Source organism: Emys orbicularis, chromosome 9, assembly GCF_028017835.1.
Source record: "Emys orbicularis isolate rEmyOrb1 chromosome 9, rEmyOrb1.hap1, whole genome shotgun sequence".
Lineage (NCBI taxonomy): Eukaryota > Metazoa > Chordata > Testudines > Emydidae > Emys > Emys orbicularis.
The window spans coordinates 72032669-72051091 of record NC_088691.1 but is presented as its reverse complement, the minus strand read 5'-3'; the positions used below and the strand labels follow the sequence as shown (position 1 = coordinate 72051091).

Here is an 18423-nt window from a genome sequence, read left to right as displayed (position 1 = left end):
GACACTTCCCCCCAGCAGCAAGTGCAGAGCGGGAAACAGGGCCTGGCCATCCCCTGCAGTGCACCTGATCTGAGGAGTGTGTAGGCACACCAGCACTCTGGCTGACCCTCTTATGCTCAGTACTAGCCGCAGCCTTTTGGGTGCTCTCTATACTTATTTATAGGGTGCATCTTGCAGAGGAGAATCCCTGGAAAAAAAAGAGAGGGCCTAAGATGGAGTCCATGGGATATGTGCTTTTAGGCTCGGCAAGAGGTAATTTAAGATAGTGTTCAGGTCAGAGAACTCAAGGCCCAGTTCACTGTTGCCCTGCAACTTAAGCTATCATTCATACCAGTGCAAAATCAGCCTAACACTACCAATCAGAATGCATTAGGTGTAGGGTACCAGTGAATTGGTCCCTTTGAATCTGCTTTGGAGATGTTAATGACTGATTTTCAGTGAGGTTGGGTACCAAAATTCCCAGATTCATACAGCCATATTCCCTGTCCTTCACACCCTTCCGCAAGCAAGAATGTCATAGGATTTGGGGTGTAGTTGTAGCTGTCAGTCCCAGGATATTAGAGAGGCAAGGTGCGGGAGACAAGCTTTCAAGCCACAGAGATTTTGAAGAAGAGCTCTGTGTGGCTCGAAAGCTTGTCTCTCTCACCAACAGAAATTGGTTCAATAAAAGATATTACCTCACCCACCTTGTCTCACAGTCTTTGGAGGCATATTAAATTTTAGAATTGCAGCCTGAGTGCCATTGACTGAATGGAACACTAAACATGCTTACCTCTTATGATCTTTATCATCTATAAGTGCAGGAAGATCAAAGGTTTCAGAGTAGCAGCCGTGTTAGTCTGTATCCGCAAAAAGAACAGGAGTACTTTGCATATGCAAACTAGATACAATCAATTTAGGATTGAATAAGGACTGGGAATGGCTGAGCCATTACAAACGTTGAATTTATCTCCCCTTGTAAGTATTCTCACACTTCTTATCAAACTGTCTGTACTGGGCTATCTTGATTATCACTTCAAAAGTTTTTTTTCCTCTTACTTAATTGGCCTCTCAGAGTTGGTAAGATAACTCCCACCTGTTCATGCTCTCTGTATGTGTGTATATATATATATATATCTCCTCAATATATGTTCCATTCTATATGCATCCGAAGAAGTGGGCTGTAGCCCACGAAAGCTTATGCTCTAATAAATTTGTTAGTTTCTAAGGTGCCACAAGTACTCCTGTTCTTTTTTTAGGAAGATCAAAACCATCCTCTTCTTTGTCAGATACGTTCAGTACATTCACCTTTAATGCAAAGGGTTCTTGATTTATCATGAGCACTTGGTATTACAAGAAGCGTTCTAAAAATATGACTTATGGTCCCTGTAGCGGGGTGGTTACCCCACTCCTGCCTGGAAGGGCTTAAAACAGCCCTGGCAGAGGGCTGCAGCTCTAAAAGCTGGGCTGATTGGGGAAGTAGCCACAGCTGGGCCACGCCCCAATCAGGCCTCAGCTAGCCCTATATAAGAGGCTGGGAGCTAGGAGCTCAGCAGTCTCTCTCTGTGTTCAGAGGGAGAAGGGCCTGGCTGCAGGGATCTAGAGGTAGGGTACCTGAGTGGAGCAGGGCTGGAGAGCTCCAGCCTGGATAGCCCCAGGCTGCGGCCTAGTAGGAGGCCAAGGGGTACTGGGGGTTGCAGAGGGCAGCCAATGGGTAGGCCAAGGCAGCAGGTCCAAACCCAACCTTACCTGTGATGAGTGGCCTATACTGCAGTCTGCCCCAGGGAGCGGGGGCTAGTTGGTGACTGGCAGTGGCCTTATTCTGAGGCAAGGTAGGGATAGTGGGTGGGGGTTCCCTGGGGAGGGGAGACCCTAAGACTGGGGTTACTGTCAGGGGGCAGCACCCTAGACAACAGGGCACCAGGGTCCAGGGAGGGACACGGGGAGGACAGGCGGATCACCGGCCTGCAGGGGGCACTCTAGGATGCTGGAAGAGCTAATTCCCAGAGATGACAAGCAGGAGGCGCTGCAGGGGTGAGTCCACTCCTCTACAGTCCCAAAGCAGTAAATGTTGTTGAACACTCCTGCTACTTAAATAAAGCTGTTAAATGCTTGGTTCTTCACATTTCTAGTTTTGACATTTTTCTTCAGGTAACTTCTTTTCAACTATTTCTGTGGAAGAAGAGTTGTCCAATATTTATCTTTGCTAGGCCTGAGTGAGAAGAATAGATACTATATCTTTTCACTGCACGATTTTCTTTTTCCTAGCCAGATTAAGAGATATGATGTAGGAAAATAGCAACCACATGGTTGCTTGACACACATGCCATCATAATGCTGTGCGCTATAAAAGCACTTTTGATCTGCAAATGAAAATAATATTTTATTTAATCCTGATCAATCAGCTGTAAGGGAAGTAAGCATTCCTGTCCCCAGTTTACAAATGAGAAAGCAGAAGCAGAGAGATTAAGGGACATTTGTTTAGAGGTCCTGTGTCAGAACCAGAGTTACAGATCAGTAATTCATGGTTCTCAGTCCCAGGCCCAATCCTGTCAGGTGCTGAATGCCCACAACTTGCACTGAAGACCATTCCATGCTAAGGGTCTGATCCTGCAAGGTACTGAGTTCCCTCAACTCCCATTTCAGTCAAGGGGAGTTGGGCTTTCAGCATCTCTCAGAACTGGCCCCTAAGAAACACACCATTTTAGGATAAGTCCACACTGCAAAAAAAGCCCTGCAGCAGCGAGTCTCAAAGTCTGGGGCAGCTGACTGGGGATCGCACTAGAGGGCTAAAAATAGCAGTGTAGACTTTCCCACTCGGGCAGGAGCCTGGACTCTGAGACCATCTTCTTCACTGTGCAAGCCTGAGTCAGTTGACCCAGCCTCTGAGACTCTCTGCTGCATTTTTTGTTTTGTTTTGCTTTGCAGCTGTCCCTTTGGAGTAATAGAAATTCATTGCAATTCTGCTGTTCTGGGGGGGAGGGGGGGACACTCCATCAAAGCTCTCGTGTAAACATGCAACTGCACCAGAGTTGCTACTGCAGCCTTGAAGCTGCAATACCCTGCAAGGGCCCAACCCCTCCTTTCTTGGGAAGAGGCTGTTAGGATCCTTCAGCCCTGCCCTGCTCCTCTTATGGCAAACTCTCGCCCACCCTGCATGACAGGTCCCCTAGAGAACAGAGGCATAATCCTTGCCCCCTTCCCTCCCATCTCTGCACAGAAGAAGCTTTTGCAGCTTGCAAAGTAGAATCTGGGTGGCTAGCTGATATTCATTGTACAAGAAAAATGGAGAAGGGGGGGGGAAAGCAATTCCACTGAGTTGTGGTTTGATTGTTTAAAACAGCTACCCTTTAAATAATCCTCATTATTCTTCTAATTATTAGACATGGAAACAATTTTATACTCATGAGGGACCAATTGTATATACCCAATTTTAGAAGCTCTTTCAAATACAATAGTTAATGCTAGAAAGCAAAAGCTTGCTTCTGTGATGGCCCAGAATCTTAGGTCAGCTTAGAAGGTGGCATTAAATCTTGCTACTGAAATGTTTTAGTTATGATGCTGATATAAGCAGAATTGAAGTTTTGTTCATATACCTGATTGACATAATCCTAAAAAAGCATAGGCCAGAGTTTCAAACGTGGGTGCCTAAAGTTAGGCAACCAATTTAGGTGCCCACGTATGGGTATCTACCTTTAGGTATATGCATCCGAAGAAGTGGGTTGTAGCCCACGAAAGCTTATGCTCTAATAAATTTGTTAGTCTCTAAGGTGCCACAAGTACTCCTGTTATTTTTGCGGATACAGACTAACACGGCTGCTACTCTGATACCTTTAGGTAACCATTTTCCAAAGTTTTTGTCTTAGTCTTAAAACTTTGAAGCGGGGCAGAGAATTCATTGTGTTTGTTTAAGGTGCCCTCACCACTGAGTTACCTCGGCAAGATTGTGTTTGGTCCTACAGAGGTGCACCAGGGTGATGAGGGAACACAACAAAACTGCACTTGCATGCAAGGACTGAGCATGATCCCAGCGCACATGCCAAAGAAGTGCAAAGAATCTCGCCTTGTGCCACTGGCATAGTAGACATTCCAAAAATAGTGGAGGACTTGGGGAGTGGAACAGAGACATGAGGATGCCCTCCTCCATGTCCTCCATTAATCAGTGGAGCAGATCCTACTTAGGAGAGAGTACATACTACCCTATTTCAAAGGGGGGAGGAGAAGCTGCTCTTCCCAGTGCTCCAAGAGGTACTGTGTCTGCTTTAAGCACACAGCCTTTGGAAGCTCCCACTAGGGCAATGTCCCACTGAATGCAGCTTGTGTCTGTAAAACCACTATGGTCTTTTGCATTTAATACACTCTTATTATTGTTTGCTTTTACCAAAGGCAGCCAGTAATATTTTTACCTATTGAGGATTCAACTTTCCTTTGAATGAATGCGTTTCCATTTTAGGTGTATGTGGTCTCTGGTGACTGGTGGTTGTTAATACCCACAGTTCATATCAAAATTGTCTTCCATGAATATTTGTTGCTGTCATTACATCCCACTATGGATTAGCACAGTTAGTACAAATAAAAATAGATGTGTGGCTGCCCTACATATGCTGGCAAGTACATTAACATTAATCTTTTTAACTAAACTGTGACAGGCTTCCTGCTCATAGAGAGGCAACGAGAATGATTAAACAGAATTGGTCTTTCTGATATATGTGGGACCCCATTACTTTTTAAAGTGGGTTAAAAAAAGGCCATTATGTTGTGGAAATAATTGCTCGTATCCTACCTAAAATTGTGATCCAGCCCTGACCATATTCACATGTATATGTAGCTAGCTCAGAGCTTTCATCCACAAAAGAATATTTAAATGTGGAATAATTTTTATAAAATCCCAACACTTCATGTTCAGCTCTGTTATGGACATATTTTCAAGATTTTTGAATTGTATAAGAATCTAGTCTGCAATCTAAAGATTTGAAATTACAGCTTACATTTCTCCTTTACTAGATATGTGCTTCAAATCCAAGCACTCACAATCTTGACTGAGTGTAATAGGAGTAGCCTACGCCCAGCATTTCTGAGGCTCAGAAACCCAACATAGTCATTGCTAATGTAGCAATATGTATTTTCAATTCTAATGTAGTAATTAAATATGTAATTAGTGTAATTGAAAAGTGACTTTACCAAGAACTGTTCCAGAGAATTGTATCTAATGCTGCATGGAAAAGAGATACATATCAAAAGGTTATATAAATAAGAAGCTGGCGTTTTGGAGCTTCAGCTACAGAACCCAAGTGAGATCGTCCGCTCCAGAAGCCTTCGTACACTACATCTATAAAACCTTTATGCAACACACCACATCTCTAGATTATTTAAAGCAGAAATGTACATCTTCCCTATGTAGAAACTGGTCTACTCTCAACCAACTAACTGAATTGTAATATGAGACAATGCTGTTGACACACCTGGACTGTTGTGTATTTACTTTATTTAGGTCAAGGGCATCAGGGAATGAACTGTTCAAGGATTCATTCACAAATACACAGAGACCCCCTTCTGCAATATGATCTCCTTAGCAGACCACACTACATAACATGCTGCTGGAGCTTCCTTTTGGTTCTAGGCATATAGGGTTGTTCATAACCTGAATGGCTCTCTAAGATCAAAAGACAGTGTCTAATACTCCTTTCTTTATGGCTTATGTCTGTTCTGAACATGGATTCAAAGGTTCTCTCAGGGATTCAAAGGCTCTTTCACGTGCTTCATTAATCTGCTTCCACCCATAAACTGACCATCACTATGATGCAGATCCACCTCAAAACTTTCACACAAAGGTTTTTCTTCCTTACTCTATATGAGAGATCGCGAACTCTTCTGTGAACCAGTGTTGTAAACACTAGGAGGTCTGCTGATTCCTAGAGTACTCTGTACCAGGTACCCTTGTTTAAGCTTGTTTCCATCAAGCTATCATTTGCTTTGAAAATTTGTGTAGGAGGCTTATGCAATTGCAAAATAAATGGAACCCTGCAGGCTGCAAGTCTAAATCCAGGCTTGCCTAACTTGAACCTTGCATAAGTGGTCGAAACATCTGTGAGAAAGCAAGGTGTGTAGATAGCCATTGGAGAATCTGTTCGCTTTGATCATCTACAATGGTTGGTGTGTACAAGAATCACAGCTAGAAGTAAATCACTGCTGTCCATTCTCTGGTTATATGGCGACTTTTCCTTCAGCTGAAAGCTAGACAACCAATGGACTTAAATTACTTCACATAACTTGCTAAAGTCCATTGTTGTGGTCCTGTAGAATAGGATGTAGTGGCAGTTCATAGAAAACGGGGGAGGGCAAACTACAGTCCGTGGGCTGGATCCGGCCCACAGGATTGCCAGCCCTGTGGCGCAGCGGGGCTAAGGCAGGCTCCCTGCCTGCCCTGGCCGCGCGCTGCTCCTGGAACAGGGGGGCAGAGGGCTCCGTGCACTGCCCTCGCCTGCAGGCACCACCTGCCACAGCTCCCATTGGCCAGGAACGGGAAACTGCAGCCAATGGGAGCTTCGGGGGTGGTACACACAGGCAATGGCAATGCACGGCAGAGCAGCCTGCCCTGCCCCGCCCCACCCCACCCCCAGGAGCCACAGCCGGACATGCCGGCCACTTGCGGGAGGAGCACGGGGCCAGGGCAGGGAGCCTGCCTTAGCCCCACTGCACGCCACTGCCACCCCGGAGCCACTTGAGGTATGTGATGCCAGGCCAGAGCCCACACCCCAAGCCCCCTGCCCTGAGCCCCCTAACCCCCTGCTGCACCCCAACGCCCTGCCCTGAGCCCCCTCCCACACTCTGCACCCCCTCCTGCCCCCCAACCTGCTGCCCCAGCCCTACGTTCATGGCCCTGCATGCAATTTCCCCACCCAGATATGGCCCTTAGGCCAAAAAGTTTGCCCACCCTGGATATAAAATCTTTCATCTTTAAAGAAAATTTGAACAATACCACTGACACTAAATTAAACCTAGCTTGATCAATAGTGATTTGTTTTGTAGTGGTTTCCAAATGGATTAGAAATAAAGTAATATGTAGCCTTGCCATAATGTTGAATTTTAGCAGTGTAAATTAGAAAGTAACTAATTACAGAAAGCCCTTTTTTGGGCAAGGAATGAAGATCTAATCAAAAGCCATCATACAATAAAATATATGGATTCATTGGGTGCATCTTGTGAATGAGCAGCTCACAATACTATACAAATATACTGAACTTTAATGAGAATGTCTATAATGTTGCTGACTTGAAAAGATTAATGAGCTCTGTTTAACCACACACCTCTTTCCCTCTGTGTGGTGGTGATATCGATCTGATAAAGGGCATTTGTCAAAACACCTTTGACCACTCTACCATCTTCCTCTGCAGGACTACATCTAATATTACCAACCTTGGAACAGCTTCCAAACAAACCCTGTTTAGAGACAAAAACTTGAAGGGTTTCCCACTCTCCCTCCCTCTCCCGCCTCCATGACGTAAATTACACTGACTGCAGACCTGGGATGGATAATTTTCAGTGCTGAACCTGCAATTGGTTTGTTATATCTTTAAGAAGGAAGCAAGCTGCTTCTAGCCCTGGAAGCTCCTGAAACATAGGACCTTAATATCATAACATTATGTTGAGGAAAGATATTTTAGGAAACTTGTTGGAGGTTTCTAAACCATTAGATGGAATTTTTCTCCTACATTCAAGGCCTGAACAGTTAGATTCCTGAATCTAAGGGCTTTACTACCAAAGGGACACAAAATAATCTCAACAGTATTTCTAAGAACTCTCCACATTATTTCTAAATATGTTTTTAAAAACAGAGGGAGATAGAGGTCTAAAACAAGATATATGATGCTATTGTGCAAAGGATTAATCAGTGCTCATTTATCATAAGCTGCATAAATCACATATGATTTTCCCACTTGAAGTAATGAGGCTTTCTACAGCTACCATTTGTTTATTCGTTAAATTGTCTTGCCAGAGAAACATTCCCCTTCTCTTTCCAAGCATAGGCCAGTGTGTTTTTCCAATGGCGGGTGAGAGGATTCCAGTATAGGTAAAATTAAGCCCTGGACCAGGGACTACTTTTCTATACATAAAACATTCTATATTTAAAGTCAGGTATTTTCTGGCCCGGCAGGACTAGAAACAGAAGCTGTATACCATTGGGAAAGAGGGGTTGGAAACATTTCCCAGCTTCCCTATAATCCCCCCCCCCCCATCCCCCAGTACTCATTTCTAAACCTGGAAAAAAGAGGTAACAGACTTTAAAGTCATGACACAATGTATAGAAAAGCTCTTTTTAAGGTCATTTTAAGTGTATTTATGGCTCCCTCAGAGACCTATACGGTCAGACAGGTCACTCAGATACCTGGCTGGTTGTGGGAACAGTTTCAGTACAATGTTTAAAAATGTAACCATTCCTGAAACAGTTTTTCTGCAACATATACTGAATACACAGACTACATGATGGTGTAGACAGTTTAAGTGGTTTAGCAGTACTCTTTTGGGAGTGAATTTTCAATTCATCCAAGTTTTTGCCATTAGGAACGGAAGTAATACACCCCTCCAATAGTGATGCTGAAAAAAATGTTTATATATACACTACATCATCATGTGTGTATATAATTTCAGGTGTGTACATAGACACATGTGAATGGTAAAAGATATTCTGGATGCTTTCGGGCAGCAACATTCAGAAAAATCCTTGTGTGTAATCTATATTGTTCATAGCTAAAGAAGCCATTTTCTTGTGGTATTTTTAAATGAAAATTAACAGTTTGGTAAAATGGGAAAAATCCACTTTGTGTATTTGTAGAGTATGCAGCTCTGTTTAGGCAGCCCTAAATGTTATGCACTTGTACAGCTTTACTCCTACAATTTGGCATCTAGACCGGGAATTAGGAGAGTGTGTTTAGTTTACCTTTCACTCCCATGGTTATTTGAGCATCTTACCGAGCAGCATTATATCTTTCACAAAATGAAATCCAGCCTTAGTTTTCCAGACCTAAGCCGTAATTACTAGGGGTATTTTTAGTCCTAAACCCTATCTTACTATTCAGTTTGACAATACCTTAATTATATCTTGACAAGGAATAGGAATCAACAGCTGAGGGCTCAGTTGTGGCATAAAACCACAGTCCTGTCTTGGAAGATGTTGTCACACTGTCTCAGTAGAAGCTCTGGGAAGCAAAGTGCCTCCTAGATCGCCCAGGGAGCAGACCACTCTTAAATAGGGTGCAAGGTGAGGGTACACCCTTCCATGATCGGTGTGGGAAGATAGGACAACCAATCCCATTCCATCCCATCATTCCTCCTCACTGATTCCGCCGATCTTTTAAAGGTAATTTTAAGTGTATTTATAGCTCCCTCAGAGACCTATATGATCAGACAGGTCACTCAGATACCTGGCTTTATAGGTAGCGGGTTGTGGGAACAGTTTCAGTACAATGTTTAAAAATGTAACCATTCCTGAAACAGTTTTTCTGCAACATATACTGAGTACACAGACTACATAATGGTGTAGGCAGTTTAAGTGGTTTAGCAGTACTCTTTTGGGAGTGAATTTTCAATTCATCCAAGTTTTTGCCATTAGGAACGGAAGTAATACACCCCTCCAATAGTGATGCTGAAAAAATCTTTATATATACACTACATCATCATGTGTGTATATAATTTCAGGTGTGTAAAGAAACACCAGATATTCCAGTGAATCACTTGCTGTATGAGGATTAAGTGATTCACTGAAATCTCTGGAGTTTCTTTACCCTTGGTCCAGTTATACTTTGTGTTGAAAGTATATGGAAAAACATCTTCAGCACAAAGGGAAGTGTTAATGCCATTATACAAAACACTGGTAAAGAACTCATCTGGAATACTGTGTGCAATTCTGGTCTTCCATGTTCAAGAAAGATTAATTCAAACTGGAACAGATGCACAGAAGGGCTACGAGGAATGGAAAACCTACTTTATGAGAGAAGACTCAAAGAGCTTGGCTTGTTTAGCCTAGCCAAAAGAAGGCTGCGGGGAGATATGATTGCTCTCTATAAATACCAGAAAGATAAATACCAGGGAGGAAGAGGCGTTATTTAAGTTAAGCACCAATGTGGACACAAGAATAAATCGACATAAACTGGCCATCAATAAATTTAGGCTTGAAATTAGACAAAGGTTTCTAACCATCAGAGGAGTGAAGTTCTGGAACAGACTTCCAAGGGGAGTAGTGGGAGCAAAAAACCTAACTGGCTTAAAGACTGAGCTTGATAAGTTTATGGAGGGGATGGTATGATGAGACTGCCTACAATGGCATGTAGTGAATCTGTGACTGCTAGCAGCAAATATCTCCAATCGCTGGTGACGGGACACTAGATGGGGAGGGCTCCGAGTTACTACAGAGAATTCTTTCCCAGGTGTCTAGCTGGTGGGTCTTGCCCACATGCTCAGGGTCTAACTGATCACCATATTTTGGGCCAGGAAGGAATTTTCTCCCTGGTCAGATTGGCGGAGACCCTGGGGGTTTCCCCCTTCTTCTGCAGGATGGGGCACGGGTCACTTGCAGGTATAAACTAGTGTAAATGGCAGATTCTCTGTAACTTTAAGTAACTCAGCCAGAGGTTACAGGTCTAATACAGGAGTGGGTAGGTGAGGTTCTGTGGCCTGCAATGTGCAGGAGGTCAGACTAGATGATCATGATAGTCCCTTCTGACCTTAAAGTCTATGAGTCAAGATCTTCCTTTATGTACTGATCTTGCATGCATTTGCTTTCATAAGGAACTACCATCGTATTTAACTGCTGTCTTTATATTAGCTTTGTACACTTGCTAAACATTTGTTTGTCAGCACGTTCTAACCAGTGCTACACTCATTCTTATACAGAGCCCAGAATTCTTTTAGTAATCTTTTTTGTGGGGAAAGAAGAGACTGACACTAAACTTTGGGTTTTAACATCTGGTTTGGTTATCCGCTAATCTTCCTCCTGGAGCTGCCATCTTCTCTTATCCCCTGGGATCCACCCACATAACTTACCACACAGTAAAAATAATATCAGTTCTTGCATACCTATCAGTGGAAGAATTGGGCATGTGGCCTGCCTCTGGCAATGCTATAAATACTGCTCCATAGAGCTGGGAGGTTTATGTGTAGCAGTGCAGCCAGTGTCCCCCTCAGGATCTTAAGATGTCACTTTCATAAAGCACCAAGATCTAGTTCCTTAAGAAATGGGAACCCTGATGTTACTTCCAAAACAAACCTCTTGCTCAGGTCTATGATAACTTGCTGCTGTCATAACCACAGGGCTCACGGTAACATAAATTACAGCGTGAGGTGAACAGAAATGTGTTAAACTAATTATTAACGTATTTTATATACAGGATAGCAAAAGGGAGCAGATGGCACACATGGCATAAATATTTATTGGCATATTTTCTTTAAGTATAAATCATAAGTGACAATTAATTACATCAAAACCAAAAGGAATAAGCCTTAATGAGAAGAAAACAGTCACAGCTGTCGCTGAAGCTGTGAAATATGGAGAGAGAGGACTCTGGCTGATTCACAGATGCAGCCATGCCATTAAAATAAGGGCAGTCTTTAACAAAATGTATAAACCCACCACAATATCTGAGTTATGGACTCAGTTGGGACCAAATTTCAGATGTATTTTTTCCATCAGCTCTTGCCAAAGTGTACTAAGCCCTCTTAGTATCATAAACACATGTTTTGAAGGGATTTAAGTTTGAGGGGAAGAAAGCAGCTATTGAAGGCCATATCCTGGGCCCAGTTCACATGAACTGGAGAGAATCAGGAGGTCATGGAAGTCGTCTGTGCTCTGGGCTGACTGCTCCTGGTGATAGTCAGCTACAGTTTGCAAGGGGAACCACTGAAACCTTCATCTGCTCCATTGGCAGCACTTGTGGAGCGACATGGGGTCGGGGGAGGGGATCTCAAGTAAATGAGCTTCCTGAACACTATATGCAGACCCTCCCCCATCTCCCTTCAGGGAGAGAGGTTATTCCACATTCCTATTGATTGATTGCAGAGAGCAAATATTCAAACTGACAACCCTCTTGCTTCTGATTGGCTGAGCGTTTACAGTTATCAGGTGAGTGGGTTGTTTTGGGCTATGTGGCCCATTCAGTCAACACATACCACATTAAGAACACAAAAGTGGTAACTATGTTACATACTGGCCACGTATGTCCAGCTCCCCTGTAGTTGGTGCAGAGGATAGCCACCAGCAGCTGCTCCCAACTGATAAGATACTCCTTGAATTCAAATGGTAGAGGTTTGTGCTTTCAGGTTCAGTCCCTACTGACAGCCTGCACAGAGTTGTTAGAAGTGGTGGTTCATTTTGGAGATCTCAACTATTGAGGATCTAAACTACTGAGGTGTGCAAAAGCTGTACATGTTATAGGACACTGGGGGGAGGGTAGAGAATTTTTAAAAAGCCACTGAACTGAAAACCTTACTCAAACATTTTGCATTAATTTGAAAGGGGTTGTTAGCAATATAGAATCATGTCTCAGTGAGTTACTAAACTACAAGGGTAAATGGTTTGTACCGTACAGCACTCCGATCAAGCTCCATATAAGTGTCTGAAGGAGGGAGCTATTCTCTTCTCAGTGGGGATGTTTATTTTTCTATAGTTGTTATGTTTTAAATGAAATTAAAGTGAAAAGATAAATACAAAATGAAGAAAAGAGAATGTCCTTTACTGTTCTTTTGCTCCCTGTATCTATTGTCCTTGCAATAGTCCTCTGTCACAAGAATGTGAGCACAGCACAGGGTGCCAGGAAACCATTAGTTCTAATCGCAATGCTTAACCTCTGTTTCTCCATTTGTACAAAGGAGATAATACCTATCCCACAGGCTACCGTGAGGATTAGTTAGTTCATGTTTGTGTTTCACCTTGAAGATACACAGCACTAAGTATTGTTTTTACATCAGCAACAAAACAAACAAAAACCCCTTTCCACTCCTGGCCCAAACCAGAAGGATATTATTCAAGTAGTAGTTGCCCATCTCAAGATGAATCTGACTGTATATCAGATGAGTGAGGCAGAGAAATAAGATCGGTCCATTGGCATTAATGAGTTATACATGCACACTGACCAGAATGAGACCAGCCTGGGTATTTGAGAACCTGATGGGGCTAACAGATTATTTATATGGCCCCAAGCTAACAAAGATTGAGGTAGAGGAGAGGGAAAGTGAGTGTCTAATTACCTTCCACTCTCACTCCCAGAAGAGGGCAATTGTCACTTTTTCCTCAGCTATCCACAGGACTGGAGAAAAGGAAGGATCAGGATAACCTAGAAGTTGCTGTGTCCCCACAGGGCTCTGCATCTCTGCTGATATTGCTTGGACCTTAAGGCCAACACTGAATTCTGCTGTTGATAGTGGAGCCTTCATGAAAACTAGTGAACTCCATTGACTACAGTGGAGATGCTCATGATTTACATTAGTACAAGTGAGAGCTAAGTAAGGCCAGAGAAGTACCCACTACAAGTATGTACTAGACATAGAGATGGCCAAAAAGCAAGAATTCCACTGTGTGAAAAATTGAGGTTTCAGAATTATTTTTTTGTTCCACATTGAAATGAAACTATGGCCTTTGCAAAATTGGTGAAAAACCAGGCGAGAAAGGATAGTCAGTTGCATGGTTGTTAGGGTGCTCACATGAGCAAGTCCATGATCTGAATCAGGCAGTGTAGGAACATGAACCTGGGTCTCTCACATCCCCAGTGAGCACCCTGACCTCCAGGCTATTGACACACATCTCTCTTCTCTCCCCCATGACTTCTCCCAATGGATAAGGCAAAAGCATTCTTCTTCATATTTCCACTTATCTCATCCTGCATCCACTTCTTTAGCAAATCAAACACCTTCTGCCCAACGTTCTCATTTCTACATTTTACAGTTGGTTTCTCTGCCAAAGGCATGCTGGCAAGTATGGAGGTTAAACACAAGCAGCACTACATTTAAATTTGTATGGATAATTAGTTCAAATACCTTCCAAAAGCAAGTCATTTTTATTCTGTGTAAATAGCATGTTATTCCAAATACCTCACTTGCTACACTCAGTTTCACATCTCCTTTAATCATTAACTATTAAGGAACAAGTTCTGCCATGTGTGGGGTGAGCAGGGGTGCTTAGTGGAGTTGGGCCCTACAATGCTACTGTCATCAATACATAGTCATAACTCTTAATGACATTAATGGGAGTGATGAGTATCAATGTCAGGAAAATCAGCCTAAATTCTGCCAAAATTAAGATTATGACAAAAGATGATACATCTAAAGGCAAATAATTTTTCCATTTCTGAGTTGCCTTCTGCCAAGAATCTCCAAGCACTTTACAAAGATTACTGTGTTAATCCTCATAACAACCGGTGAAGTAGGGAGGCATTATCTCTAGGTACAGATGGGAACACTGAGGCACATAGAGATTATGTGATTTACACACACACACACACACACACACACACGCCACAAGATGGCTCAGCAAATCAGTAGTAGAGCAGGGAACAGAACCCAGAGTTCCTGAATGCAAGCCTCATGCTTTGAATACTATCCAGTGCTACTGCTGAGATGGAACCGCATGGACATATGGGAAAAGCAAACATTATTAATCAAGATCAGGTGAAAATTTCCCAAAAGATTTCCTTTTACACTGAATATATTTGAGTTGGCAATTTATGTCGGGTACAATCAAGGTCTGTCTCAAAACACCAACGGGAAATGTACTTTTTCTTTATACCAGCCTGCTGAAATGTCACAAGCCTGACCTCCTCAGCATGAAGACATTCATAAGAAATTAAGTTAAAAAGATCATCCCTTGAAAAGGAAGAATTGAATGGGGGAGAGCAATGTGTTAACCATTATCAAACTGTGGCGGTGGGGGAAGCCAGACATAATGACACAGATATCAATTCTGTTACTCTGTTCTGGTTCTGTACTTCAGTGATCTATTGGCTGCAAAAATAAGCTTCTGTCTGGTAACAGTCTGTAATCAAACATATATGTACACATGCCCAATAAGAGGTTTAGATACAGTATAAGTGGGACAATGGGGAAGATGATGTTACTATTGAAACCTAGCAGCCTCTCCACAGAAAAAGCCAGCAGCAGAACTTCTCCCCATGACTGTGCCTCAAATAAACCAATGCAGTATTTCAGGGTGGTAGAAAACTGGGCTTTTCTCACTCTGTAAACTAAAGGTGCATATAACAATAGTGCTCAGAACAAATATAGCACCCTTCAGTCAGGAATCAGCATACTCTACAAAGCTGGCTATTATCATTCCCATTTTACAGACATGGAAGTGATGCCCAAAGGTCACTACAGCAAGTCACTGGCAGAGTTAGGAACAGAAGCCACAACTCCTGGTTCTCCCAATCCATTCTCTAAAAATACTAGGGTAGGCTGCCCACTCCCGTCGCCGCCCTTCCAATACTGTCAATTATAATGAGTCCTCTATCTACCAGATAATGTCCAGCTAACCATCACAATTTGCATTGCTTTGGCTGGCTCATAACCCCAATCTAGTTTACAATTGACAGAGGACTGCTACAGAACAGTATATAGTGGCTCTGACTAGTGGATAGGGCACTAGCTTAGGAGTTAGTAGACTCAAGTTCTCTTCTTGGCTTTCATACTGACAACCTGTGGGACATTAGGCAAGTAATTTCACTTCTGCACTTCAATTCCCTCCTCTGTAAAATGGGGCTGGTACCATTCTTTGTAAAGCATCTTGAAATCTCTGGATGAAAAAATATTTAAGGGCTAGGTATCATTAAATGTAAAGTTTTCAGATGGGGGAAATGAATGAACACGGTTTGCCAGGAATACAAAGATATAGACTGCTTTCCTGAAACCATAAGTGCTAGAATCATAAAGTACTTCCTGGAGAATCTAATCCCTCTTGCTGTACTAGTGCAGGCAGGGCCGGCTTTAGGCCGATTCAGCCGATTCGGCTGAATTGGGCCCCGCGCCAAGAGGGACCCGCGCCACAGATCTTCGCGGGAAGTCTGAAAAGCAGGGGCGGGCAGGCAGCACCAGGTAAGCTGGGGTGGCGGGGGGCGCGAGAAGGGCTCCGGGGAGGCGCAGCCCAGTCCGGCCCCGGTTCCGGCCGAGCACGCAGGCCCCAGCGGCTCTGGCGTGGCTCGGCTCCAGCCCGGCCCCCGCGGCGCGGCGCAGCTCGGGTCCGGCCCGGCCCCCGCGGCGCGGCTCGGGTCCGGCCCAGCCCCCGCGGCGCGGCTCCAGGCCGGACCCAAGCCCGGCAACCCCGGCCGGAGCTCGGCTCGATTCCTGGGGGTGGGCCCCGCTCTTGCTAAAGCCGGCCCTGAGTGCAGGGCAGTCCTCTGCCCCAACCGCTTAAATGTTTACAGTATGGATCCTGGCCTCAGATGTCAGCAACATAGCCTCTGCTTGAAGCTGGGCATGCATAGCTTGATACAAAATCTGGATCGTTGTATCCAGGCCTGTTTGGTCTAGCCAGCTTTTAAACATCTACAGATCTTGCATATGCAAAGTGCTGTTTTTGTCATTTTACACGAGATTCATTACTACTATCCACGCGTTGTCTGTTTTACGGCTGTATTATATGTAGACAGTATCTTCTAGTTCAGCTACCTCTCGTGCTTATCTTATTAAGAAGCTATCACCGTCTACCAAGAGAGGTGCTTGAAAAGTGCTTTGTTTTGAAAACCTCAATAAGAGATTAATAAGAAGATACGCTTCCTTCCAGATAAATATGAATTCAATTAATATATTACCTCACGTAAACACCATGGTTTTGGCCTAATAATTTCAGGCTTTTGCTATAGCAGTGCAAAAATAAATCTAAGTAATGGGAACTGCAGATAAAGAAAAAAAATTAATTTCAAAGTGCAGCCATGCCTCCCTTCCTAATTATGCAGTGGCATTTGGGGGTTTGAGAGCATATATTTAAGACGTCAAATTAACTGAATTGATGAATCTTTCTAATGCGGCTGAACAACGAGTTCTACGAGCATTGGAGTGCTGGTGATTCATTATTTCATTTTCAGACAAATGTATGGGATCAGAGAGGTGCCTTTTTCCATTCCTTTGCAAATCCACTGAAATCTGGCCAAAATATAAGCCTCTGGAAATAGTCACTGCTTGCCCATGCTTAGCAGAAGTTTGTTACTAAATTCTCCAAAGAATCCATCTGTGCTCAGCAGGGTTCCAAAGCCTAGGGCAGAGTAGGACTTTTCCAGGCAATTGGATAGGGAGACAGTTTCTCCTATACCCCCTTCTTGTGCCCAGGAGTAAGCAGCCTGGCCCCAGCACAGAGGAATGAGGAAGAGCCAGGGACAGGCTGGGGTGAGGGACCTTAATTCTGCTTTCCCAATTTTGGGGTGCTTGATTTTGCACCCTTATTCTTGTTTGTATGTAATAGTGAACATTTATCTTACAATGAACCCAGACAAAGCCCTCAGACCTCCAGGTTTCCATGGGTTTTTCCTTTTTAGGTTTCTGCCTCCATTCGCTCAGAGAAAGGAGCCCGCCTGTTTTTATACACTTGCCATTCAAGGCTCACACTCTAGCCAATCTTTTATTTTCTTTAAAAAGAGGACTTGTCCTAAACAAAGCATGCATAGGACCCAGTCCTGCAGCCTGTTTTCCCTGGAGTAGGAAGCTGAATAATTTGCCTCACAGTAGCCCCATAATAGTGTTGATGCTCCTTCCCTGTGTTTTCAGCTCTTCCCTCTTAACTGGAAATCCCAGCATATGACCCTGAAAAGCTGCAGCTGATAAATCTATTTATTTGTATTCTTGTAGGAGTGAGTTGAAGAGTTAAATGTTGTTTGGTTTTCCTGGAGGAAAAGATGTTGTGGTGCCACCTACACATCGTATTCTCTTATTCCAAATCTGTGTCACCCTAAAAATTAAGAAAGTAGAATATAAACCATTAGTGTCAGGAAGCCATCAGTGGTCCCCATACTGCCACATTATACTCTGGAATATTGGTTCTCAACCTTTAGGGAACTGTACCAGTGTAGTCTACTGCAACTACCATTTCCCATTCATTTCTACATGTTGTAGCCCACAATGAAGACTTCTAAGTAGGGCTGTTGATTAATCGCAGTTAACTCACACGATTAACTTAAAAAAATTAATAGTGATTAAAAAAATTAATTGTGATTAATCGCACTGTTAAACAATAGAATACCAATTGAAATGTATTAAATATTTTTGGATGTTTTCTACATTTTCAAATATATTGATTTCAATTACAACACAGAATACAAAGAGTACAGTGCTCACTTAATATTTTTTTATTACAAATATTTGCACTGTAAAAGTGATAAACAAAAGAAATAGTATTTTTCAATTCACCTCATACAAGTACAGTAGTGCAATCTCTATCATGAAAGTGCAACTTACAAATGTAGTATTTTTTGT

General features: G+C 43.1%; 1 protein-coding gene across 1 annotated transcript in view; it reads left to right on the top strand.

The window, feature by feature from the left end:
- The window catches only part of SPHKAP (SPHK1 interactor, AKAP domain containing), a 119947-nt gene that overhangs the window by 53899 nt on the left and 47625 nt on the right, over nt 1-18423 (top strand). The window lies entirely within an intron of this gene.